The sequence below is a fragment of the Myotis yumanensis genome, unplaced genomic scaffold (genome assembly GCF_028538775.1).
Source record: "Myotis yumanensis isolate MYYU_CA2020_CCGP unplaced genomic scaffold, mMyoYum1.0.hap1 SCAF_9, whole genome shotgun sequence".
Lineage (NCBI taxonomy): Eukaryota > Metazoa > Chordata > Mammalia > Chiroptera > Vespertilionidae > Myotis > Myotis yumanensis.
Window position 1 is genome coordinate 45,583,152 of NW_027223760.1, and position 26,401 is coordinate 45,609,552.

General features: G+C 44.4%; 1 non-coding gene across 1 annotated transcript; it reads left to right on the forward strand.

The window, feature by feature from the left end:
* The first annotated feature begins 24,089 nt into the window (after positions 1 to 24,089).
* On the forward strand, positions 24,090 to 24,248 carry LOC139017102 (U1 spliceosomal RNA). The gene has a single exon (XR_011472782.1). It is a non-coding gene; the product is annotated as a U1 spliceosomal RNA (small nuclear RNA).
* The last annotated feature ends 2,153 nt before the right edge of the window (positions 24,249 to 26,401 follow it).

The window sequence follows — 26,401 nt, forward strand, 5'->3', positions numbered from 1 at the left end:
TGGCCTGTGGTTGCTCCTTGGGTGGTTGCGGTAGCAGCTGCTCCTCAGTTGGCAGCAGCTCCTCTGGTGGATGCTGTTCACAGCTGTGGTGGCTCTTCTGGCTGGTGTGGGGAGGCTTCACGTACAGCTGCTGTTCCTCAGACAGAGGGTGTGGTGATCAGGAGGCTGCTGTTGCTTGGATCTGCTGCGTTGATTTAAAGGCACAAAATACAACACAACAAGGGACAACATACCAGGCACTGAACACAAATATATTCACAATATTAATAACCCCAAATAAAGGTGACCACTCGAATTAAGAGAATTAGGGGATAAGGAGGAAAGAAGAGAAAAAGAGAAAAGAGAAAAAGGAAAAGAAAAGAAAAATAAGAAAAAACAAAACAAAAAAGAAGTGCAAAAATGAAATTGGGAAAAAAAGAGGGGAAAAAAAAGAGGGAAAAGAGAAAATGAAGTAGAAGAGGTGGAGAGACTATTTGTATGAGGAGAAAACTCCGATAGAACTGCCACTAATCCCAACAAATTCCAGCAACAGATCCCTGGGGATGAATGCAAACTACAAACAACCAATGATATCAAGAGAGGCAAGGGAAAACAGAAGCACAAAAATAGCCGGGGGGTGGGGAAGGGGAGGGAGGGGAAAAACCAGCAGAAAAAAAGAAAAAGAAAAAGAAAAACAACCTCACAACCAGTCCTAAAAAAGAAAAAATAAACACAAAACAAAACGAGCAAAAAAAAAAAAAAAAAACACAGACAAACAAAAAAAAAACAATATATTCAACAATCAAGCAAACAGCAAGAAAACAATAGAAAGATAAGAGAAAAGTTTGGATAGTGAAGAAGGATAAGGTATAGGTGTATAAGGATTTAGAGCGGTGGATTGGAAATAGGATATATAAGTAGGGTGAAATTAGACAGGGGGTAAAAAGATGGAATAGGGAAAATCTAAAGCAGGAATAGGGTAAGAGAAACAGGACACCATAAGGGGAAAAGTGAGGAAGAGGGTTTTAGCATAGAGGTAAAATTGAGGTAGGGAAAATTGATGCTAAAGGAATGATGAAAATAGAATGGAGAACACTACTCCCAAAATTTAAAAAAAAATGGTAAAATGGTAGCAGTAATAATAATGGTTAAAAATAAAAATGTAGTAATTAAAAGGGTAAAATCACATGATGGAAAAAGAAGAAAAAGAAAAAAAATTGGTTTCTTAGTTAAAAGGCGAAAAAAGAAAAAAAAATTTGCAGTAGTAAAGGTCTTTCGGTTCTTCTACTCTTCAGCCTGGCTCGCCTTAGTCCTGCCAGGTATTCAGGAGAGTGTTGAATTTCCCTGCAATACACTGTTCCTCCGTGTTGTAAATCACAGTCCTGATTTTAAAGCAGGCCGTATTTGTGATCCAGACTGCCTTAATTTGTGTTCACCTAAGAGTCAGTTTGTGGCTCAGCCTCTGGGTGGCAGTGTTTTGGGGTTGGCCTCTGAGGCTATACGGCTTCTCTACCCAGCAGCAAAGGTTTATTTTTTCTATTGCACTTAATACTGGTTTGGGGAGGGCAACTGCCCAGAGCTGGTTCTTAAATAAACGTTACCCTGCTCTGTGTTGTTGGTGGGACTGAAAGTCCCTCTATAGGCCCTACCCTGGTAACTCCCAGGGACTGATCAGATTATTTTAATCCTTTATCTCGTACAGGGTGGAATCTGGGTGTGGCTGTGCTCCTTGCCTGGGGGGTAGGGGAAGGAATTCCACCCTCCGGAGAGAATGGCTGCCCCAGTCCTGGGCCCAGGGGTATCTCAGCACTCAATTCATTGTCACCTCTCCCGGCCCCCCCTCTCTCCTCAGCCTCTCCCCAGATTCTACTCGTCGGCACCTTCTCCCTCTCTTCAGCACAAGTGAGTGTCTGTATCCGAACTGTCCTATGAGCAGGGTTCAGTGAAAACAAAGAAACAAACAAACGCCGGCTGGCCATGGAAACGCTCCTCTCTTACCAGCACTGCATGATCTGGTCAGTTCCTCAAGCTGCCCCCTTTAGGCTCAGTCCTCCATAATCACAGAATCCAAATCTCAAATACCCCAGTGCCAGGAATTCCGAGGAACTCCTTTCCCCAGTCAGGGGCTGTGTCTGTCCCAAGAGACGTGGCTGTCTGCCACGCGGTCTCCCTCGGACCCTCTGGGCTCAGAGGTCTGGCAAAGTTTCCTGCCCAGATCCCTGGTTTTTTACCTTTCCAGGGGAGCTCTGCCCTTCCCAGCTGCAAACTGTCTCACCAGCTGAGTAATTTCGCCAATTCAGGGTGGGTGTTATTAGTCTCAGCTGCTTACTCCATTTGCTCTGGGACAAGACCTGGGACGAGTCTGCCTATATCGCCGCCATCTTGCTTCTCCGAAATTTCCTCTTTTAAAGACACCAGTCATAATGGGTTAGGGCCACTCTAATGACATCATTTAACCTTAATTACTTCTTTAAAGACCCTATTTCCAAATACAGTCACATTCTGAGGTAGTTGAGGGTTAGGACCTCAACATACTAATTTTCTTGGTGGGAGGAGAGACAATTCAGTCCATAACAACATTTTTTTTTCAGTGTCTTATTTATTTAGTGTCATTTTTTTTTTAATTAAATCTTTATTGTTCAGATTATTACAGTTGTTCCTCTTTTTTCCCCCCATAGCTCCCCTCCACCCGGTTCCCACCGCCCTCCCTCCACCCCCCCCCATCCTCATCCATAGGTGCACGATTTTTGTCCAGTCTCCTCCCACATCCCCCACACCTCTTTCCCCCGCAAGAATAGTCAGTCCACTCCCTTTCTATGCCCCTGATTCTATTATAATCACCAGTTTATTCTGTTCATCAGATTATTTATTCACTTGATTTTTAGATTCACTTGTTGATAGGTGTGTATTTGTTGTTCATAATTTGTATCTTTACCTTTTTCTTCTTCTTCTTCTTCTTCTTAAAGACTACCTTTCAGCATTTCATATAATACTGGTTTGGTGGTGATGAACTCCTTTAGCTTTTCCTTATCTGTGAAGCTCTTTATCTGACCTTCAATTCTGAATGATAGCTTTGCTGGACAAAGTAATCTTGGTTGTAGGTTCTTGACATTCATCACTTTGAATATTTCTTGCCACTCCCTTCTGCCTGCAAAGTTTCTGTTGAGAAATCAGCTGACAGTCATATGGGTACTCCCTTGTAGGTAACTGACTGTCTTTCTCTTGCTGCTTTTAAGAGTCTGTCTTTTGCTCTTGGCATTTTAATTATGATGTGTCTTGGTGTGGTCCTCTTTGGATTCCTTTTGTTTGGGGTTCTCTGTGCTTCCTGGACTTGGAAGTCTATTTCTTTCACCAGGTAGGGGAAGTTTTCTGTCATTATTTCTTCAAATAGGTTTTCAATATCTTGCTCTCTCTCTTCTTCTGGCACCCCTATAATTCAGATGTTGGTACACTTGAAGCTGTCCCAGAGGCTCCTTACACTATCTTCGTATTTTCGGATTCTTTTTTCATTTTGCTTTTCCGGTTGGGTGTTTTTTGCTTTTTCGTATTTCAAATCTTTGACTTGATTCTTGGGATCCTCTAGTCTGCTGTTGGAACTCTGCATAATATCCTTTATTTCAGCCAATGTATGCTTAATTTCTAGTTGGTCCTTTTTCATAACCTCGAGGGTCTCACTAGATTTCTTGAGGGTCTCACTACATTTATCGGTGGTCTCACCAGACTTTTTGAGGGTCTTACTAAATTTATCGGCAGTTTCTAGAAAGTTCTTGAAAAACCTTAAAAGTGTGGTTTTGAACTCTATATCCAGTAGTTTGCTTTCCTCCATTTCTGTCATTTGTGACCTGTTTCTTTGCCTCCGCATTTTTTATGCTTCCCTGTGTTGATAGAGTGGCTTTCTGTGCTAGGTGTCCTATAGGGCCCAGTGGCTCAGCCTCCCCAATTACCTGAGGTGGACACTCTTGGTGCACCCCCTTGTGGGCTTTGTGCACAGTCTTGTTGTAGTTAAGCCTTGATTGTTGTAGGTATCACTGGGAGGAATTGACCTCCAGGCCAATTGGCTGTGAGAATCAGCTGTGTCTGCAGTGGGAGAACTTCTGTGCTGGAGACACCCCTCCGGGGCAAGACTTGCTTCAGTGGGGCTTTGGTACTCACTGAGTTTGCCCCCTGAGTGTGTCCTTTATGGATCCGAGGAGCTGCAATCTGGATGGTCCCACTCTGACCACTGGGCACACTGGCTCTTGGATCTCTAAGGAGGTGCTAATCTAGCCTCTGCCTGAGGCTACCCAGCAGGAGCTCAGCTGTGAAGCAATGCGAGTTGCCCTGGGGCCTTGGGCCAGCTGCAGTTTGTTAGGTAATTTTCAGATTGCAAAGGGCCAGGCCTTTCATATGCAAAAGCCGGCGCACAGCTTGGGCGGGGTGGGGGTCCTAGGGGATCAACAGGGCGGAGCAAGCAGCTATGGCTGCCCTCAGAGGCCCCGCTTCTCAGTGTCCCTGCAATTGCTGCAAGCACCTCTGAGAGAAAGCTGCCCTCGAGTTCTGACCGATGCCAGACAGTCCAGTTTCTCCCGTATGAGTCTGGGTCCCCAGGGACTCGCCCGGAACTGGAGCTCAGAGCTTGAGACTCCCTACCGATTGAAAAAGACAACCGTGTCCTCAGCCGCCAGCCCTCTCTGCGTGCGCCTCCGTACCTCTGTACTTTACTTCCGCACCACACCTCCTCTGAGTCTCGATATGCTTTTCTCTTTCCTTCTAGTTGTAGAATTTCCACTCAGCCAGCCTTCCTGTGGTTCTGGATGATGTCTGTTTTGTCTTTTAGTTGTATTTTTTGAAGTGGTTGTGCGAGGCAGCAATTTCAGGTGTTTACCTATGCCGCCATCTTGGTTTCTCAATCAATCCACAACAACATTTAATCAATATTTTTTGAGTGCCTAATCTGAGCTGTTTTAAAGATTGGAAACGCCTGGCTGGTGTGGTCCAGTGGTTGAGTGTCGACCTATGAACCAGGAGGTCATGGTTTGATTCCTAGTCAGGGCACATATACGGGTTGTGGGCTCAATTCCTAGTGGTGGGTGTGCAAGAGGTAGACAATTGATGGTTCTCTCTCTTCATTGATGTTTCTCTCTCTTCCTCTCTGAAATTAATAAAAAAAATATATTTTTTAAAAATATAAAGATTGGGGACAAAAATGAAAAAGAATAGTCCTCCCACCCACCTTTCTAAAGGTCCAAGTCTTGAGGGCCTATTTTATTTAGGATGCTGTGCAAGCCCCTGTGACAGAGGCCCCAGAGTAGAATCAGTGGAAATTTTTCTCCCACGTTTGAGTCCCGAGGTGGACGCCCAGGCCTGGGGGGTGGCTGTGCCATCCTAGCACCAACTTGCTCTCTGGGTACAGGGTAGCTTCTCTGGCTCACCATCTCCACATCACAACCAGCAGGAAGGAATATAGGGAAGTGCACACTCCTTTTAAGGGCATGACCAGGAAGTTGCACTTAATATTTTTGGTCTAAGAGAGTCTGGGTAACTGTAAGGAGGGTTGAAAAAATATGGCCTGTATCTAAATGGCCATGGGCTTAACTAAAACACCATTTACTGTGGATAGAAGGGCAGATGGCTATTAGGGGCATTAAATGGGGACAAAGACCATAAACAGGCAATGGCTTTATACTGTGTAAGAAGGGAGAAAGGGGCATTTGTACAGAAGCAGCCAAGGCTGGAATAAAGAAAGAGATGGAGCCACAAAGAAAAGTGGGAATCAGAGACTTGAATGAGGAGAAGGGGTCAGTCTGGATCTGGGAAAAGGGCATGTGAAGTGAGAGTAATAATTACCAAGCCCTTTAGGTGAGAGAGTAGTTAACCTCGGCTACGAGCTGGCCAAAGGTCAGCAGGGCTGGAGTTGAATGAGCCAAGCAGTGAGATGTCAGAGATGCGGACAGAGCAGCCAACAAAGGCAGCATCATGAAGGCCCCTGCAGGCAGTGGGAAGGGTTTGCATTTTGTTCTAGCTGCAATGGGAAGCCATGCTGGTGATTTTAGGCAAAGGAGACATATGATTTAGTCCACAATTTAAAAAATGACTTCGGGTGCTTTGTGAAGAATGGGAAGGGTGTACAGAAGTCTAAGAAGAAAATCAGCCCAGATGGCGGTGTGGCTCAGTGGTTGAGCATCCACCAGGAGGTCACAGTTTGATTCCCAGTCAGGGCACATGGCCAGTTTGTGGGCTCGATTCCTAGTGGTGGGTGTGCAAGAGGCAGCTGACCAATGAATCTCTCTCATCATTAATGTTTCTATCTCCCTCTCCCTTCCTCTCTGAAATCAATAAAAATATTTTTTTTTTAAAAAGACTTGGGGTTTATGGAATGCAAGCATGCAGAAAACCAGGCACTGGAAAGAAGTCTGTAGGAGTTCAAAACCACACCTTTCCCAACAAGTATTCTGACCTTTGTCTTTATTTCTTGACATGTTGCTAAGACACAGTTCACCTGTCCACCCTTGACCCGTGCCTCCCACCAGATGTTCAAGCCGCCTCCAAATTACAACCTACCCATCTCATCTGAGGACCAACAACAGAAAAATCAAGTTCCTTCTCTTGTCCTGGTGCAAAGCCTGCCCCAGCCCCGTGTGTGTCCTCATTTGCTGTTCAGCTCTTTGCAGTCCTTAAAACTCTCTCATTTAGAAGGGATTTGGCTTTATCTTTGTACAGTCAAAAGGTCCACTGAAGGTTTCCAGTCACTCCCCTCCCCCCCCCCCCCCAAAAAAAATATTCACCTGCCGTCAGAGACAGTTAGTGAAATAGAAAGATGCTGCAAGGTTTCAAAAAAAGTTAGAATTCTGCTGCAGATAGAGCACCCTTTCCATATAACATAGTTTTGTTGGTTCATTCAGGGGACAGATTAGTCGTATTGTGTTGTGTGGGAGGCTTCAGTATATATTAAGAACATCACTAAATAAATAGATTTTCATTTTCAGGGGTTTTTGCTGTTGTTACGTACTTTACTTTGTGACTGAGGCTCATATCAGTCAGGCCTGTACTTTAATGGCAATAAGGGAAACAATGCTAATAGTAGTGACTCCTTGCACTGGATGTACGAACTCTGCTTCATGACTTTCCAAACTGTTTTTTCCTATTTTGGACATTAGCCAGTGTCAGTTCTTATTACATGAATATTTCAAAGGCCCTACCAAAAAACCACTTTTAGAACATAGGAATTAATATGGTGTCAAACAAACCACAGTACCTTCACTATACTACACATCAGATACTGAGGTAAAGATATTTACTAAATTAAAAACCACCAGAGGGCAGCTTAATCCAATAGTGACTGAATCCTTAAAAAATAATCCCAATAAGTTAGATAAATATAAATATAGAGAAAAGAGAATGACAAGAGACATTTAATACTTTAAAATTTTGCTTATGATAAATGTTTCTGAGTTTGGCATATTTGGTGCACTTTTTAAGTTGATCTTCAAATACAAATGTGAATTAAAATTATCCACTTCCCCCACCCCCCCCCCCTTTTTTTTTTTGGCAGTGACAAAATTAACCAGGAGATCAAGCAACTTTGGCCAATTGTTACATATATTTATTGTTACATATATTTTTATTGATTTCAGAGAGGAAAGGAGAAGGAGAGAGAGATAGAAACATCAATGATGAGAGAGCCTCATTGATCAGCTGCCTCCTGCATGCCCCATACTGGAGATTGAGCCTGCAACCCAGGCATATGCTCTGACCCGGAATCAAACCATGACGTCCTGGTTCATAGGCTGACACTCAACCACAGAGCCATGCCAGCTGGGCCAATATTAAAAATTTTTTTTTTTTTTATATTTTAATAATTTTTATTTCTTAAAGTATTACAAAGAGTATTACATATGTCTCCTTTTTTTCCCCCCCTTGACATTTCCCCGGCCCCTACCCCCCGCCCCCCCCCCCGGCCCCGTGTCTTGTGTCCATTGGTTAATCTTATATGCATGCATATAAGTCCTTCAGTTGGTCTCTTAATCCCCCCCCCCCCAACCCTCCCCAGGCTTCCCACTGTAGTTTAACATTCTGTTCAATGTTGCTCTGCTTCTGTATCTACCCCTGTTCATCAGTCCATACTGGTCCCCTTTATTTGTCCCAACCTCACTGGAGTAGTCTCAACCTCACCAGGGCCGTCTGAGCCTCACCAGGGCCGTTTCAACCTCACCGGGGCCGTCCCTACCTCACGGGGGCCGTTTCAACCTCAACGGGGTCGTCCCTACCACACCGGGGCCGTTTCAACCTGACCGGGGTTGTCCCTACCACACCGGGGCCGTTTCGACCTGACCGGGGTCGTTCCTACCTCACGGGGGCTGTTTCAACCTCACCAGGGTCGTTCCTACCTCACGGGGGCCGTTTCAACCTCACCGGGGTTGTCCCTACCACACTGGGGCCGTTGCAACCTGACCGGGGTTGTCCCTACCACACCAGGGCCATTTCGACCTGACTGGGGTCGTCCCTACCTCACGGGGGCCGTTTCAACCTCACCAGGGTCGTCCCTACCTCATGGGGGCCGTTTCAACCTCACCGGGGTTGTCCCTACCACACCGGGGCCGTTTCAACCTCACCGGGGTTGTCCCTACCACACCGGGGCCGTTTCGACCTGACTGGGGTCGTCCCTACCTCACGGGGGCCGTTTCAACCTCACCGGGGTCGTCCCTACCTCACGGGGGCCGTTTCAACCTGACCGGGGTTGTCCCTACCACACCGGGGCCGTTTCAACCTCACCGGGGTCCTCCCTACCTCACGGGGGCTGTTTCAACCTGACAGGGGTTGTCCCTACCACACCGGGGCCGTTTCGACCTGACCGGGGTCGTTCCTACCTCACGGGGGCTGTTTCAACCTCACCAGGGTCGTTCCTACCTCACGGGGGCCGTTTCAACCTCACCGGGGCCGTCCCGACCTCACCAGGGTCGTTTCAACCTCACCGGGGTTGTCCCTACCACACCGGGGCCGTTGCAACCTGACCGGGGTTGTCCCTACCACACCGGGGCCGTTTCGACCTGACCAGGGTCGAACCCTACCTCACGGGGGCCGTTTCAACCTCACCGGGGTTGTCCCTACCACACCGGGGCCGTTTCAACCTCACCGGGGTTGTCCCTACCACACCGGGGCCGTTTCAACCTCACCGGGGTTGTCCCTACCACACCGGGGCCGTTTCGACCTGACCGGGGTCGTCCCTACCTCACGGGGGCCGTTTCAACCTGACCTGGGTTGTCCCTACCACACCGGGGCCGTTTCAACCTCACCGGGGTTGTCCCTACCACACCGGGGCCGTTTCGACCTGACTGGGGTCGTCCCTACCTCACGGGGGCTGTTTCAACCTCACCGGGGTCGTCCCTACCACACCGGGGCCCTTTCGACCTGACCGGGGTCGTCCCTACCTCACGGGGGCCGTTTCAACCTCACTGGGGTCGTCCCTACCTCACGGGGGCTGTTTCAACCTGACCGGGGTTGTCCCTACCACACCGGGGCCGTTTCAACCTGACCAGGGTCATCCCTACCTCACGGGGGCCGTTTCAACCTCACCGGGGTTGTCCCTACCACACCGGGGCTGTTTCAACCTGACCGGGGTTGTCCCTACCACACCGGGGCCGTTTCGACCTGACCGGGGTCGTCCCTACCTCACGGGGGCCGTTTCAACCTCACCGGGATCGTCCCTACCTCACGGGGGCCGTTTCAACCTCACCAAGGTTGTCCCTACCACACCGGGGCTGTTTCAACCTGACCGGGGTTGTCCCTACCACACCGGGGCCGTTTCGACCTGACCAGGGTCGTCCCTACCTCATGGGGGCCGTTTCAACCTCACCGGGGTCGTCCCTACCTCACGGGGGCCGTTTCAACCTCACCGGGGTTGTCCCTACCACACCGGGGCCGTTTCAACCTGACCGGGGTCGTCCCTACCACACCGGGGCCGTTTCAACCTCACCGGGGCCATTCCAGCCTTACCGGGGAAACAGGAAGTTTGGCCCTCTGTCCCCTGCCAGCGGCTCCCCACCAGACAAAATCTCCAGGCGTTCCTGGTGGTTGAACATCCAGCACTCCTGCCCTCCACCAAGTGCACAGACTGCCTGTCTGCTGTCCCCCAGCGCCCCACAAGAGACTGGGACCAGTGGGCATGTTTGTGCGCTTGCTGGTACAGCAGTTCCACAGTGCCGGCCGAGTCAGGCCCAGCCCTGGCCGGCCTCGGACCCGACTCTGCCCCCCGATTGCATCCCTCCCAGATGCAAGGAGCTGAAATCTGCAGCCTGCTGGGATGGGCTCTGTACTTGGTGCCTCTGCACATCCTACTCAGTCTCAATGCGCTTCTTTCTATGCGAGGAGTTGAAATCTGCAGTTTGTTGGGTTGCGCTCTGTACTTGGTGTCACATCCTACTCTGTCTCAATGTTCTTTCTCTCCTTCCAGTTGTAGAGCTTCCACTGGGCCAACTTTCCCATGGTTCTGTATGATAGGTGTTTGTCTGATATTTGGTAGTTTCGATGTTGTTGTGTGAGGTAGCACGCACAGGTCTCTTCCTTATGCCGCCATCCTGGTTCTCCTGGGTCTGCTTCTTGAGTGTGTCTCCCATGGCTGCGAGCAGTTGAAGTCTGCAATTTGTTGGGATAGGCTGCAAAAGCGCAGGTGGGTCTTTTTGTGCACCTGGCACAGCTTGGATGGGGATGTAAATTGATTAGGGCTGAGTCTCAGGGAGTCGCCATGGCGGAGCAAATAGCACTGGCTGAGTCTCCGCGGCCCCATGAATCTCTGCCAGGGCTTTGTGTCCCCCAGTGCCGGCGAGCAGCTGTGCAACAGAGTCTCCCTCGCTTTCTGATGGCTGCAAGGCCGTGCTGCCTCTCCCCGTAGGGTCTGGTGCCTCATGATCCCGCCTGAACCAGCTCAGTGGATTTGAAAGTTTGCAGAAGCAAAGGCGTTTCTACTTGTGAGTCTGGCACAGCCCAGATGGGAATGTAAATTGCGTAGGGCGGGGTCACAGGGAGTTGCCGGGGCGGAGACTCAGCGGCCCCTTGCCTATCCAGGACACCAGGACTTTGCGTCCCCCAGTGCCGGCGAGCAGCCGAGCGCCAGAGCCTCCCTCGCTTTCTGACCGCTGGAAGGCCGTGCCGTCTCTCGCCTTGGGGCCTGGGGCCTCAGAGACCCGCCCGAACCAGCTCAGTGGATTTGAGAGTTTGTAAAAGCACAGTCATTCCCTCTTGTGCCTCTGGCACAGCCCTGAGGGTAGGGCGGGGTCACAGGGAGTCGCCAGCGTGGAGGAAATAGCGATGGCGGCGTCTCTGCGCCCCTCGCCTCCCCAGGACACCAGGACTTCTTGTCCCTCAGTGCCGACGAGCAGCCACGCGTCAGAGCTTCCCTCGCTCTCCGACCACTGCAAGGCTGTGGCCGCCTCTCCCTGTGGGATCTGGGGCCTCAGAGACCCGCCCTGAGCAAGCCCAGAGGATTCGAGGGTTCGTAAAAAACCGAGAATCCATTTGCAGCCCGCGTGGCGTGTGACTGCGTACCTCTGGTTTTGGTGTCTCCGTAGCTCCCACTCAGTCTCACTGCGCTTCTTTCTTTTCTTCCAGTTGTAGATCTCCCACTGGGCCAACTTCCCCATGGTTCTGAGTGGCGGTTGTTTACTTCATAGTTGATAGTTTCAATGATGCTGTGAGAGAGCAGCACACACAGGTCCGCTCCCTACGCCGCCATCTTGGTTCTCCTCCAATATTAAAAATTTTTCAATGTGATCTTAGATTCTCCCCTCTCTGTCGTGGCCAATGCTCCTCCAGTAAGAAGGAAGTGGCACCCCTAGCTTGTGTCTTTCTAATTTAATAGAATTAAAAATGAAAATTAAGGTAGTAATGATAATTCTCTTTAAAGTACTTTTCATAATTTTTCACAATTGCTGTATTAATTTCTTTGCTCTTTGTCTCTTCCTCTAGTTCAGGGTTGGGCAAACTTTTTGACTCGAGGGCCACAATGGGTTCTTAAACTGGACCAGAGGGCTGGAACAAAAGCATGGATGGAGTGTTTGTGTGAACTAATATAAATTCAAAGTAAACATCATTACATAAAAGGGTATGAGTCTTTTTTTTTTTTTTAGTTTTATTCATTTCAAACGGGCCGGATCCGGCCCGCGGGCCGTAGTTTTGCCCACGGCTGCTCTAGTTTGAAAGCTCCATGAGGTCAAGGTTAGGTACTTCAGTGACCTTGCCAAACACAGTGGCTAGCAGTAGGCTTTGATAATTTCTAGTTGGCTTAATTAAGTAACTGTAAATTCTTAAGGAACTAACACTTCTGGAGACCATTCCATGTTTTCATGTACTCAACTTCCATCCATCCATCTATGCACCCCTCCCTCCACCCATTCATTCCCAACAGACATCTAACCCTCAAAGGCAATCTTGAGAAAGGGCTGCATTCTCTTTGACAATTGAAGAAATTTTTTTTATCAGTGAAGAATTCCCAGTTTAAAGAAGCTTTCTTCTAGAATATGTAAAGTTGCATGATCAGTCTTTGTAATAGAGACAGTCTTATAGTAAAGACTGACAGCCTTCCTCAATTGTGCTGTTTCCCTCGTACAGCCGGGGCTGCTGGTTAGAAACTACTTTTTGACAAACTGAAAGATGAAGCCTTTCTTCTTTCACAGGTTTTGTGTTATTTATTTTGTAATATGCCAGAGCATTTGGAGAAAATTTATTGCCACTCTTGTGGCTTCTTAATACATTATATATATATATATATATATATATATATATATATATATATATATACTCTGCCCTGGACCAAGATCTCCTCTCACTTATAAGCCCCACAGCTTTACCCATCACCTCTACACTGATGCCTTCCAAGTCTGTACTTTGTGCCCTATCTGCTTTTCAAAATGTCAGACTTTTGTACCCACCTGAATGGCCCCCAGCCTCCTCCCATTCATAGTGGGAAGGGAAGGAAGGAGAGAGAATAGAGAACTTAGATTTGTTGGCAGAGTTTACCATCCTCTTCTTCTCCTTACAAACTGTGAGGAGAATAAAGACTTCCAGAAAGTATTTGGCATCCATCAACAGCAGAGGCTTGGCCCCCTTCCATCTGGAATTCTGGGAGAAGGATGCCATTCAGAGAGCCCGGCACCACATGAGGCAACCTAACGAGGGAAGAAATGTCAGTGGGTCGTTTTTAGGCAGAAATAAAGGCTGGAGATAATACCGCCCCCCCCCCCCCCCCCCAAACTCCTCAAAGCTGGCTTGAAGCAGAGAAAGGATGTAAAAGTTCCCTATACTGAAGTTTGGGGCTGCTGAGGATTGAGCCAGGAGTCACTGAGAGGGGTCACCTAGAACTGAGGGCTAAGTGGCAGAGGGATGTCAACCTCCCCAAGAGAGCTGAGGTGAGGCAAGTCAAGGGCATGGTGGAGTGATGGGGGAGGGAAGGTGGGTCGGGGTAGGGGGGGGATACAAAGGACGACCACCGGTCCTTAACAGTGTTTCCCAAGAGCAGAGACCAGAACTCACACTGTCCAGGCGCTAAGAGAGAACATGTGGTGAAGATGGACGAATAAGACATGCCTCAGCTATGGTCAGGGGGTGCCAGTGATGAGGACTGGGTGCCAGAGTCCTGCCCTCAATGCCATTATGTGCTACCAGTGGTGCATTTGTTAAAACTGATGCGCCGACATGATGCTGCATAATCACCTTAAGTCTGACGTTTACCTAGGGTTCCCTCATGGCTGTGCCTCCTGTAGGTTGGGACCAGTGTATAATGACATGTGTCCATCATCGTATCATACAGAATATTTTCAGTTTTTCTGTGCTACACCTATTCACCACCACCACCCCCTCCCCCCAGCTGTACCTCTGGCAACCACTGATCTTTTTAGTGTCTCCAGAATGTCACATAGTTGGAATTGTACAGGGTGTTGCCTTTTCAGATTGGCTTCTTTAACTTGGCAATACGCATTTAAGAGTCTTCCATGTTTTTTCATGGCTTGATGGCTCATTTCCATTGTCTGGATGAACCACAGTTTATCCCTTCACTGACTGAAAGACATCTTGGTTGCTTCCAAGTTTGGGCAATTATGCAGAAAGCTGCTATAAACATCCATGTGCAGGGTTTTTACTTGTTGTTTGTTTTTGAGAGAAAGAAACATCGATTTATTGCATTCATTGGTTGATTCTTGTATGTGACCTAACCAGGGATTGAACCTGCAACCTTGGCATATAGGGACGATGCTCTAGCTGCATGGTCGGCAAACTGTGGCTCGAGAGCCACATGCGGCTCTTTGGCGCCTTGAGTGTGGCTCTTCCTAAGCCTTAGGAGTGCCCTAATTAAGTTAATAACAATGTACCTACCTATATAGTTTAAGTTTAAAAAATTTGGCTCTCAAAAGAAATTTCAATCGTTGCACTGTTGATATTCGGCTCTGTTGACTAATGAGTTTGCCGACCACTGGTTTAACCAATTGAGCTACCTGACTAAGGGCCCTTGTGCAGGTTTTTGTATGGACATATGTTTCCAACTCCTTTGGGTAAATAACAAGGAGTGCAATTGCTGGATGATATGATAAGAGTGTGTTTAGTGTTGTAAGAAACCACCAAACTGCAAACTGGCTGTACCATTTTGCATTTCCACCAGCAATGAATGAAATTTCTCTTGCTCGATGTCTTTGCCAGCATTTGGTGCTGTCAGTGTTCTGGATTTTGACCATTCTAATAAATGTGTCGTGGTATCTAATTGTTGTTTTAATTTGTGTCTCCCTGATGATATAGACAAATAGAGACTATATAACAGATGCCCATGTACACATTATCCAGCTTCAGCAATACCTCTTTCACTCCCTTGGAGTGTGCCATTTGTTTCTTGCTGGGATCCTGGCTGATAAGGGCCTTCTTCTGCATTTTGACTGTTTAGGGCCTCCTGTATAGGCCGCAGCCATGTGGCAGCCTAGTTCTGAACAGAGCCAAATGGATATTATCCCACAGATTAAAGTGGGGCTTTAGACACATCCCCTACCTGTTCAATAAAACTCCGTTCCCTAACTCCCTCCCCAGCGTCCTAGCTCATCTTAAACCAGGCTTTGTTTTACATAACGTTACAAAGCGAAGGCATAGTCGGTGTCATGGAGAATAAGTGAATCACATCAATCAGTAGCATTTATTCCCACAGATTAATAAGTGCTGTATCTTTTCATTCATAAGAAAAGGAAATGCTTAGGAGGAACTTTTTTCTTTCTGAGGAAGTTCTCTTTGTGAGAGAATTGATTACATGGTCTTAGATCAGCAACATATTTGTCTCCCACAATTTCATGAAAATAACTTTGTCGTTAATGAGATTTGCTAGTAAAGCGAAAACGCCATCTCCACAAGGATGGAGTCATTTGTAATATGAGACCCTGGACTCTTTTCTCAGCGAGAAAAAGCATCATTTCAGATTTAGTTTTTTACTAGTAACACAATAAAAGTAATGTACTATTCTATAAATGGGTGTTTGAAATTAGACTCTTTTTCATCATGTCTCATCAGGGGTACCATAGAATTGTTGAAATCAATAGGAACCTGAAGAAAGAAGGGGTGAGGGGAAGAACTAATATTTTTTGAATGCCTTCTTTGTGTTATAAGTGCTCTCAGGTTCATTATCAATTTAATCCTCATAGTAATCCCAGGAAGTCGATGTTATTATGCCTGTGTTATAGGAAAGTAAAGCTCAAAGAGGATAAGTTGCTCCAAGGCCCTCAGCTACATAATAATCACCAAACCACCTTATTTTTTGTCTCACCGTGTTTGACTCTATGCGAAGCACTTTACATCCATTGTGAAACTTAACCCCATTGGTAAATTGCTTTATGCCCATGATACAGATGAGGGGCTTTAAGCATCTTGTCCATGGTCACACAGATAATAACTGGCAGAGTCAGAATTCTGAGTCACTTCTGGCTGACTCAAACCCTTGCTATTCTTACTACCCTCTGGTTGCTTTCCAGGGAGAAGGGTACACTGTTACAATTTCTTTTTCCATCTTGAGTTCTCTTTCCCTTTACCAATGTCCATTCAATCATTCTCAGTTAGATCCTTCTCTTTGATAAAGACACAAGAGCAAATGCGAGCAGACAGGTCCTTGATCATCATATTTCATTGCACAATCAGTCTCAACAGTGGGCCTGTTCCTATCTCGATCATTTTCTTGTCTAACGTAATTTTCTCCTTTCATTGTCTCCAGACATTTTCACTCAGGTACTCCTAAAATGTTTTAAGAAGCAATACATTCCTCACCACATTTTAAAATTGATGCCTAAAATTTTATCATGTTAAAAGAGTTGCTAATATATATATATATATATATATATATGTATATATAGTGAAATATATATATATATATAGTGAAATATATATATATATATATATATATATATATATATATATATATATATATATATATACTAGAGGCCCAATGCATGAAAATTGTGCAAGAGTAGGCCTTCCTTCCCCCAGGTGCCAGCACTGGCTTCCCTCTGGCACCTGGGACCTGGGCTTCCCTCGCAATCCTGGCTTCGTCCAGAAGGTCATCTGGAAGGACATCTGGTCTAATTAGCATGTTATGCTTTATATATATATATATATATATATATATATATATATATATCTATCTCAACACATTATAATGACATTTAAAAATAAACTGGCACATCACTATTTGATATCTATCCAGTAGACTCTAAATAATATAGTAATTTAATACCCATCATACTTTTAAAATATACATAAGTCAATTCTTGTTTACCTTTAGGAAAATTTTTGTTCCTTTTTCTTCTTGACATTATATTTCCATTCCACTTTTATTTTATCCTTTAAAATACTTATTTCATGAGCAACATACTTTCCTATGCAATGAAATATGTAAACAAATAGAGATAATTTTAAATTTTCTGTAACCATAGGTTCAAAGTGTTAGGAAATTCCACACAATTCCTCAAAACAACATACATATGTTAATAAATACTGATGAATAATTACTAAACATAAAATGTAAAGTTGTATTGGAATTGCAGTTCATAATGGTAAAGCCTTTTCCCCTCATATATTCAGGGATGAATATAGCAGGGTTAACGTCAATGCGGAATATACGATTTGGCAGATATAGGCTGAGAAAGGCTTCACTTAAATAAGTAAATAGGCATGATGGAGTCTTGTTATAACAACAGGGCTCCATTCTTTGAATTCTTCTCAGTTATATACCAAAATCCCATGATTACTTAGTGTCAAGATTATTTTTAGCGGCCTCTCACCTGATGACTTGATTAGGTGTCCTTCCCTTTTGTGGGAAGCAGAGAATTGGAGTCCATCTGATTTGCAGGAGGACTAATTACTGTATCACTAGAGTCACTCACTTCCCCTTCCTTGAGCACACCCCAGGCAATGCCTTAGGACAGTGGTTCTCAACCTTCCTAATGCCATGACCCATTAATACAGTTCCTCATGTTGTAGTGACCCCCAACCATAAAATTATTTTCGTTGCTACTTCATAACTGTAATTTTGCTACTGTTATGAATCGTAATGTAAATATCTGATGTGCAGGATGTATTTTCATTGTTACCAATTGAACATAATTAAAGCATAGTGATTAATCACAAAAACAATATGTAATTATATATGTGTTTTCCGATGGTCTTAGGCGACCCCTGTGAAAGGGTCGTTCGACCCCCAAAGGGGTCTCGACCCACAGGTTGAGAACCGCTGCCTTAGGAGGTTTGGGATGAGTGTGAGCTATGCCTTTCTATGATCCAGTGATGAAAGAAAGGCATTGCTCAAAGGAGATAGGAAGGGAGAAATAGACTGATGCTTTGATCACAGGAGCTTTCTTGGGTCAATCCAGTTTACTAAAGCTTATCTGGACAAGGAATCCCCTGAAACAATTTATACCCCTTGTTAAGACTTTCGATCCCGTCCCCTCCTCCCCCAGTTCAGGACTCTTCTTATCTCCAACATTTGTTTTTCTTATAGCTCATTTGGCACTTTAGTACCCTGGCACTGCTGGTAAATGCTGTGGCTAGTCTTTAATATTTGTTTTGTGAAATGGGCCTTTTTTCCTACCAATCTTGAGCGCATATTTTCTTAAACTTTAAGTTCTTCCGAAAGTTCCCTTAGGGCCTTGTAAATAAGACAACTATATGGGCACCGATGTTTAAGTATCCTGATCAATTCAACTGAAAGAAAGAAAAAGAAGTAGGAAGGAAAATTAAAAAATACTCTCAAAGATAGAGAGCGGATTTTAAATTACCAGAGGTTCATTCTGTACAGAGGGCCGGCACATCAGGCTGCTGTTTTCCAGGCCTCCTGGGCTTACACAGACATTGATTGGTTGCCTCCATTCAACATCCCGGTTCCCTCCAGCTGGAGTACCTTTGTCTTCCTCTCTCCTAGGTTCCAAGTGCCCTTCTTTTGCTTCTGTAGCTTGTTTCAGAAGCCCAGTTGCCTCACTTCTACTGTAACTTTCTAAACAAACTTTCTCTTATAATTTGAGTTCTTGGCTCTGAATTCTTTCTTTACTGAGCTCAAGAAACCAAGGTACAGTTTCACCGCTAACACTGCCGGTAACATCACCAGCTCATTCTCAGTCACTTGGCTTTGATCCCATTTCCATTCTGCAGGTAAGGCCTGTTTTTTTGTTTGTTTTTGTTTTAATTAATTTTAGAGAGAGAGGAAGGGGGGGATATCAATTTGTTGTTCCACTTATTTATGCGTTCATTGGTTGATTCTTGTATGTGGCCTGACTAGGGATTGAACCTGCAACCTTGGTATATCAGGACATCACATTAACCAACTGAGGGACCTGGCCAGGGCTAAGACCTGGTTTTTGACCTAGTCCAGTACATTCCATATTACTGACTGTAGGAATTGATTGGTTCAAGCACATAATTCAATCCAAGAGATTTTGCCCATGCTTCTAGAGAGAAAGAAAGCATATAATTGTGGACGAAAGGGGCCACATGTTGACCTGACAAGCTCAGGGGAGGCCTGCATGGCAGTCTTGCAAACTCGGAGACCTAAAGTAACCACAAAGGATGGTCTGAAATTAAACTTTAACTAAAAGCAGTTGTGGTGGGCAGTTACGTCCTAGGCCAGTATCTTCACTGACAAGGTCAACCTTTACCTTAACTGAGCCTATCTGTCTTTTTGCATCTATGATAACATACCCTTGAAATGTCTGTGTAACTTGTGACTTCCCTTTATCTGGAGCCCCTGGGGCACAACCAAATGTGCTGGGCCCCAGGACAGATACCACAAATTCCTTCATCATCATGTTAATTGTTCCTGCACCCATCTAAGTATGTGTCCATCATTTTACTTTTTATCCAATCCCAGGGGCTTCCCTGCTTTGCTTATCCCTCCTCCTTAATCTATCACCAATGAATTTCATGTAACCCACCTATGTTCCTCCTTTGATTGAAATGTATAAATGCAGATGTAACCCCACCATTTTCCGGAGCATTATCTCAATTTGTTGAGGTTCTGCTTCCCGGCATATGTCGACAGTTTGGCTCAAATAAACTCACAAAAATTATTTACAGGTTTCAATGGTTTTTTTTTTACGTTAACATAATTTATATATATATATATATATATATATATATATATATATATATATGTATATATTGGCAGATGCTTCTGGCAGAGATGCTTTCTTTGCTGCTGGACATGAGTGAAGTTGCTCCGGGAGTCTCTGGCAGCTATCTTGCCACCACAAGGGCAGAGAACTCTTAAAAAAAAAAAAAAAAAAAAAAAGATCCAACACTGTTTGTAGTACAATTTCTTTTTCCATCTTAAGTTTCTCAGAGTTCTTGGCAGAGCCACGAAATGCAGAGAAAGAAACTGAGAACTAGTCATAGTCACTTGACCCAGGATCAACTTCTCTCTGAGGCAGATAAATTCCCAAATATTCTGTTATGTGAAACAATGAATTTTTCTTATTGTTGGTTAATCTGAATTAGTTTCCTGTTACTTGCTACATAAAAAGTGACAGTTAATATAGTTCCTACTATAATCAGAACATCTCTACATTTATTTTGTTAGTTATTTTTTGACATATCGGGACTAATGTGTACATCATTTAAAGAAAAAATATGATTGCTTAAGGAGATTGAAAAGCCAGAGATTTTCATTAATTTCAGGAAGGAAATATTGGTCAAAATATAGCGCTTCTCTTTCTTTTATCTGATCTCCAAAGACACTGACAGTAGGCTCAAAATGTCAGCATTCTTTACTGATGGAGCTGCTGTGCTCATGACATAGCTGTATCATCGCAGTGACTTCCTAATACATCAGTCCTGAACAGGACTTTGCGCTCAGCCAGGCAGTGCTGCGCCAGCACAGGCTTGTTCTCATGAAGCTCCTCACAAGCGCATGCAGACAGATACACACTCAGCACACAGGCTAGCTTCTACGAGAAGGGAGGAGGGCCATGGCAAAAGCACCCAGTGTCTTATCTCCAACAGCATGTCAGTCCTCTTATCTAGAATGAGATGAATGAGGGGCAGGGGCTGAGAGTCAAGAAAGCAAATATACAAAAATACGTATTTAGAATTGGGGCAAATACTAGGAAAGAAACAGACAAAGCCTTGTAAAAGAATAAATGGGTGAGGTTGTTTTAAAAGAGGTAGTTGGGAAAGGCTCTGTGAGATGACATTTAAATTGAGATTTGAAGGATGAATAGAAGCCTGGCATTCAAATGAAGGGAGGAGGTTGGAGTCCAGCAGCATTCCAGATAGAAAGATCAGCAATACAGCCCGGTGGGTGTGGCTCAGTGGTTGAGCATTGACCTATGAACCAGGAGGTTGCAGTTTGATTCCCAGTGTGGGGCCTGCAGGAGGCAGCCAATCAAAGATTCTCTCATCATTGATGTTTCTCTCTTTCTCTCCCTTTCTCTCTGAAATCAATACACACACACACACACACACACACAGTTGTTGTTGTTGTTGTTTTTTTAAAGAAAGATCAGCAAGTACAAAGGCCCCAAGATGGGGAAGAGTGGGGATGGAGGGCAGGTGGCACGATATGAAGCTGGAGATTTAGGCAAGGGCTGAACCATGAAGATCTGTGATGGATGGTCAGGTGTTTGGGTTTTATTCCAAGTGCAATGGGAAGTTGCCAAACCATTGAAGAGTTTAAACAGAAAAGTGACATGAACTGATTTGTGATTTTAAAAGATGACTGTTTTGAAAATGAACTGGGCAGGTACAAGGACAGAGGCAGGGAGGTCATTGGGAGCATGTAGCTGTAGTCCAGCTGAGAGATAATGGTGCCCTGAACTAGAGCAGCAGCAACGGAGATAAACAGAAGGCTAGACAGATTGCTGATGGAATAAATATTATTAAATATGGGAAGTAAGGAACATTCGATTGTTGGTTAGAACAAAAAACAGTATTCCCTTCCTCTCTTCTTTTTTTCTTTCTTTTCCTATTTTCTCCCCTTCTTTGTCTTATTATTAGTAGTAGTAGTAGTATGGAAAGAATACATCAATATTTTATTTGTAGACATGTTTGAGATACTAGTACATAGTTGATATTCAACTATATGAATATATGAATCTGGAATTTGCATTTGGAATATACATTTGGAGATTATCAACAATAGATGGCATTTCAAGCCATGGGAGTGACTGAGAGCACCTAGGGAGAGAGTAGATAAAGAGAAGAGGCCAAGGAATCAGATGGTCCCCAACATTTACAAGTGTGATAGGAACAAGTGTGCGAGAGAGAAGACTGAGAGTGAGTAGCCAGGTGGGTAGGTGGAAAACCGGAGTATAGCATGATGGAAGTCAAGGGAAGAGTATTTCAAGGAGGGCGGGGTCAACTGTACTACATGTACCACCAGAGCACTAGGAGAGGGAGACAGAGACGCTTTCTGCATTTGGCTTCCTAGAGGTCTTACCTTGCCCTTGACAAGAGCAATTTCACTGGGGGAAGGAAAGCTAATGGAAACAGAGTTATAGGCAACCTTTCTGAAAGATTTTGCTGTGAAGGGGAGTAGAGAAGCTATAAAGAGAAGAAAATGTGGGGCCAAGGGAGGGACGTGTGTGTGTGTGTGTGTGTGTGTGTGTGTGTGAGTTTAAAGATGGGAGATTTAAAGGCTGTTTGTTTATTATTGGAGATGATCCAGTAGGGTACAAGATAGTGGCATGAAGAAGAAAAGGGCTAAGCAAAGCAATGAAGTACTTGAGAAGGAGACTGAATCCAGAGCATAGTGTTGAGACTGAAAATGGAGAGCACAGGCCTGTTCATGTACTTAACAGGAGAGAAAAAGGAGATGAGAGAAGTGAGTAGGCAAAAGAGATGAGGGAGGTTCTATCTGACACTTCTCTTTTTTAAAAAAATTTAAATGCTTTATTGTTGAAAGTATTACATATGTCTACTTTTCCCCCATTAACCTCTCCTCACCTGCTCCTACCCCCCCTCCTCCCAGCACATGCCCTCATCCCCCTACTGTCTGTGCCCATTGGTTATGTTCATATGTATGCATACAAGTCATTTAGTTGATCTCTTACCACCCCCCCCCCTCCCCCCACTGCTTTCCATCTGAGGTTTGATGGTCTGTTCAAGGTTTCTATGTCTCTGGATCTATTTTTGTTCATCAGTTTATGTTGTTCATTATATTCCACAAATGAGTGAGATCATGTGACGCTTCTAATATTTTAATGCTGTCATATGTAAATCAAAATTTGATTTTATTTGTAACACTGTGGGGCTGTCCATAGACATAAATTCACACACACACACACACACACACACACACACAAACAAACAACTTTCTTGGTTAGGACATGTGTGCAAAATTTTTTTACTGTAAGTACATTCTAATCAACCATATTTAGAATTAAATATAAAAGAACCGACAGTATTCTATAATTATAGATATAATTACTGACATTTGAAATCTGCTTGGTTGAGTAAACCAGATAATTAGAATTTCTTGTTAAATAGGCTGAGGTTCCAACGTATGTAGGACTGAGTACTTTGCACAGAGAAAATATTCCCTGGCTAGAGAACTACATTCTTCACCTGGGCCAGGTATTTCAAAAATATGCTGTTTTGGTCATAAGGGAGCACAGATGGGGATGGAATGGGTGGGGAGAGAGATATTACACATGATTGTGCAATTTCATTACCACTGTTGGGAAAACAACACAAAGCCATGACCAAGTTGGTAACATTACCTTTGGCCTATAAGGAACAGTACATTTTTTGGCTGACTATTACCCTCAATAATTTATCTTGATGTTACACAATGTGTTTCCTTATGAAAACTCAGAGAGCCCTATGCAAGTTACTTCATTTGTCTACACAGCGTTGGGAAGCTGAGAGCTGTTGTCTTGACCAATGCTGTTCCATGGAAATATGACACGGCCACGTATGTAATTTAAAATTTTCTAGTACCTACATTTAAAAAAGTAAAAAGAAACAGGTAAAATTAATTTGGATGTTATATTGATCTAACCCTGGATATCTAAAGTATTATCATGTCAACGTACAGTAAGTAGATATAAAAACTTGTTCATGAGATATATTGCATTCTTTTGTCGGTACTAAGTCTTTGAAATCCGTTGTGCATTTAACACTTAGAGCACATCTCAGTGTGGACAGCACATTTCAAGTGCTCAGGAGCCACATGGCATCTCCACTTTAGAGAATACTGGAAAGATGATGCGTGGCCCCAGGATCCAAAGCCCAGGCTCTATTGCAAGGTAATATAATGTGAGTCACAATTTGTCATTTTCCTGTTCAAAATCCTCCCAAGACTTCCCCTCACTCCTTGAACAACAGCTAAAGCTCTTACCTATGAGGCTGAACCTGTTATAGCCCTGCCTCCCTTGCCAACTTTATGGCCTACCAATTTCCCCTCCTCTGCACCCACCCCCACTCCCACCCTTACCTCAGGATCCTGGCACTTCCTCCTCCTCAGGCCTGGAATGCATTTTCTCATGGCTCCATCCCGGAGTTCATTCAGGTATTTGCTGAAACTCATCTCAGGAAGGCCTTTGATCTAAAATAGCTCTCCTCTCTAGTCAGTCTCCAGCTACTTACCTGCTTTCTTAGTGTTCATTACAGTAGGCACAGAAAATGGTACATACATACTTACCTGGCAGGGGAGATATGATCACAAAGGTGGTTTTCCCAGGAGAGGCTTTCCACTGTACTCCAGATGCGCTGACCCCTGCGATTTCCCCAAATGTGGGTAACTCGACTGCATAATTTGTGGTAGTGGGGGACTGCATTCATGCTCTCCCTTACAATAAAAAGAAAATGTGCATGCATATTAAACTTTGTTTGTCGTCTGTCTCCTACACTAGAAAGTAAGTTCTTTGAGGTGAGGGGTGTTGCTTTGAACACTGTTGGATCACCAGCACCGGGACTAGTGCCTGGCACACAGCAGGTTTGCTGAATGGATGAGTGAAAAGTGTTATTTTTGGCACATTGTTTAGAATGTATAGTGCAGTGTTTAGAGTGTATACTCTGGAGTCAGACTCTTTGAGATCAAATGTCAGCCTATCTGCTTACTATCTTTATTCGTCTGAGTAATTGCTTAACTTCTTTAAACTTCAGGTTCCTTATCTGGAAAATGAGAGGGTTATTAATAATAGCATCTAGCCCTAGACGGTTTGGCTCAGTGGATAGAGCGTCAGCCTACAGACTGAAGGGTCCCAGGTTTGATTCCAGTCAAGGGCACATGCCAGGGTTTTGGGCTTGATCCCCAGTAGGGGGCCTATAGGAGGCAGCCAATCAGTGATTCTCTCATCATTGATATTTTTCTCTCTCTCCCTCTTCCTTCCTCTCTGAAATCAATAAAAACATTAAAAAAAATAATAATAGCATCTATTTCATAGAAATAATGTTGCTTTGGAGATTAAATGAGATAAAGTATGTAAAGTACTGTAACGAGGAATTGTAACCCACCCCACCTTCTTTTGACATTGTTTCTGTAAATGCTTATTGTGACTAATATGTAGCTTGTAGATAAACAGCATGTTTATATAAGAATCCTAGGAACTAACGTCAGAAGATACAGATCCCAACCGTTAAGTCATCCCAGGTCCAGGAGACTTGCTGACCTCCCACCACAGAAGCAGGATGACAAAGACCAGGATGATGCACACCAGACCATCACTTGACCGGTTTCAAGATCATTATCAGAATGGACCATGCTGGCCTGCATGTAGAGAACTTTTCAACCCCCTTCCCTTGATCTCTCTGTTCTGCTTTCCTTCTCCCTCCTTATAGAAACCTCTGCCTGTACGGAGATGTTAAGATCGGCTTTGTGACAAGAGTCCCCCATTTCCTCAGGTGACCGGCACTTGATAGAAACCTTTTTCCTTTTTCACCAGCAGCTGTCTCAAGGGTTTGGTTTTTTGTGATGGCAGGCAGCCAGAGTTGGGTTCCAGTTACAGTACCTCATATAGTGTCTGGCTCATAAGAAGCACTCAAGAAAATGTTCTAGGTGGCCAGGGGCAGGCTAGAAGGGGTCAATGGGGAAAAAAGGGAGACATATGTAATACTTTCAACAATAAAGTCATAAGTGAAAAGAATGTTCTATTATTACCTTTAGTTAAACAGAGATTAAAATGAGTGCTATGGTCCTGCTGGCATGGCTCAGTGGTTGAGCATTGACCTATGTACCAGGAGGTCACGGTTCGATTCCTGGCCAGGGCACATGCCTGGGTTGTAGGCTCGATCCCCAATGTGGGGTGTGCAGGAGGCAAGCGGACCAATGATTCTCTCTCATCATTGATGTTTCTATCTCTTTCTCTCTCTTCCTTCCTCTCTGAAATCAATAAAAATATATGTTTTGTTAACAAACAAATGAAACAGCAGTCCTCCAGTGTACCCTCTCCCATATCACTGCCCACCATTTCTTATGCTTTGCCTTCCCAGAGGCAACCACTATCCACTATTTTATCCAGTTCCTTTGGAATTATCCATGTCTCAAAAGAACATTCGCATTGCTATTTTAAAAATAAATTCTATGACTTCCAACTCTAGGAGGTGAAAATTTAGCTCATTTTCAACAAATCCTATGATGTCCACCACATACGCAAACACCTTCTTTGTCTTTTCAACATGACAGTGACTTCATTATATACTGATTTGATTTGACTTTGTAAATGTTATGCATACATGGGCCATAAAGTATTCTATCCTATTAATACATACTTTTTCCTATACAACTTTTTTTTTCTTGAGTTAATAATTGTCTTTTCCCCCTGTAACTTGGATTTTGTAACAAAGAGGCTTGACTCCATTTTTTATGTTTGACTGTTGTCAGCTTTCAATTTCCACTTTTTTTTTTTCCTATCTGCTCCACATCTGGGCAACTAAGTTAAGAATTCCTGTGTAATTCTTAATTACAACAGCTGATGGGAATTTCAAATAATGCAGACTAGCCCAT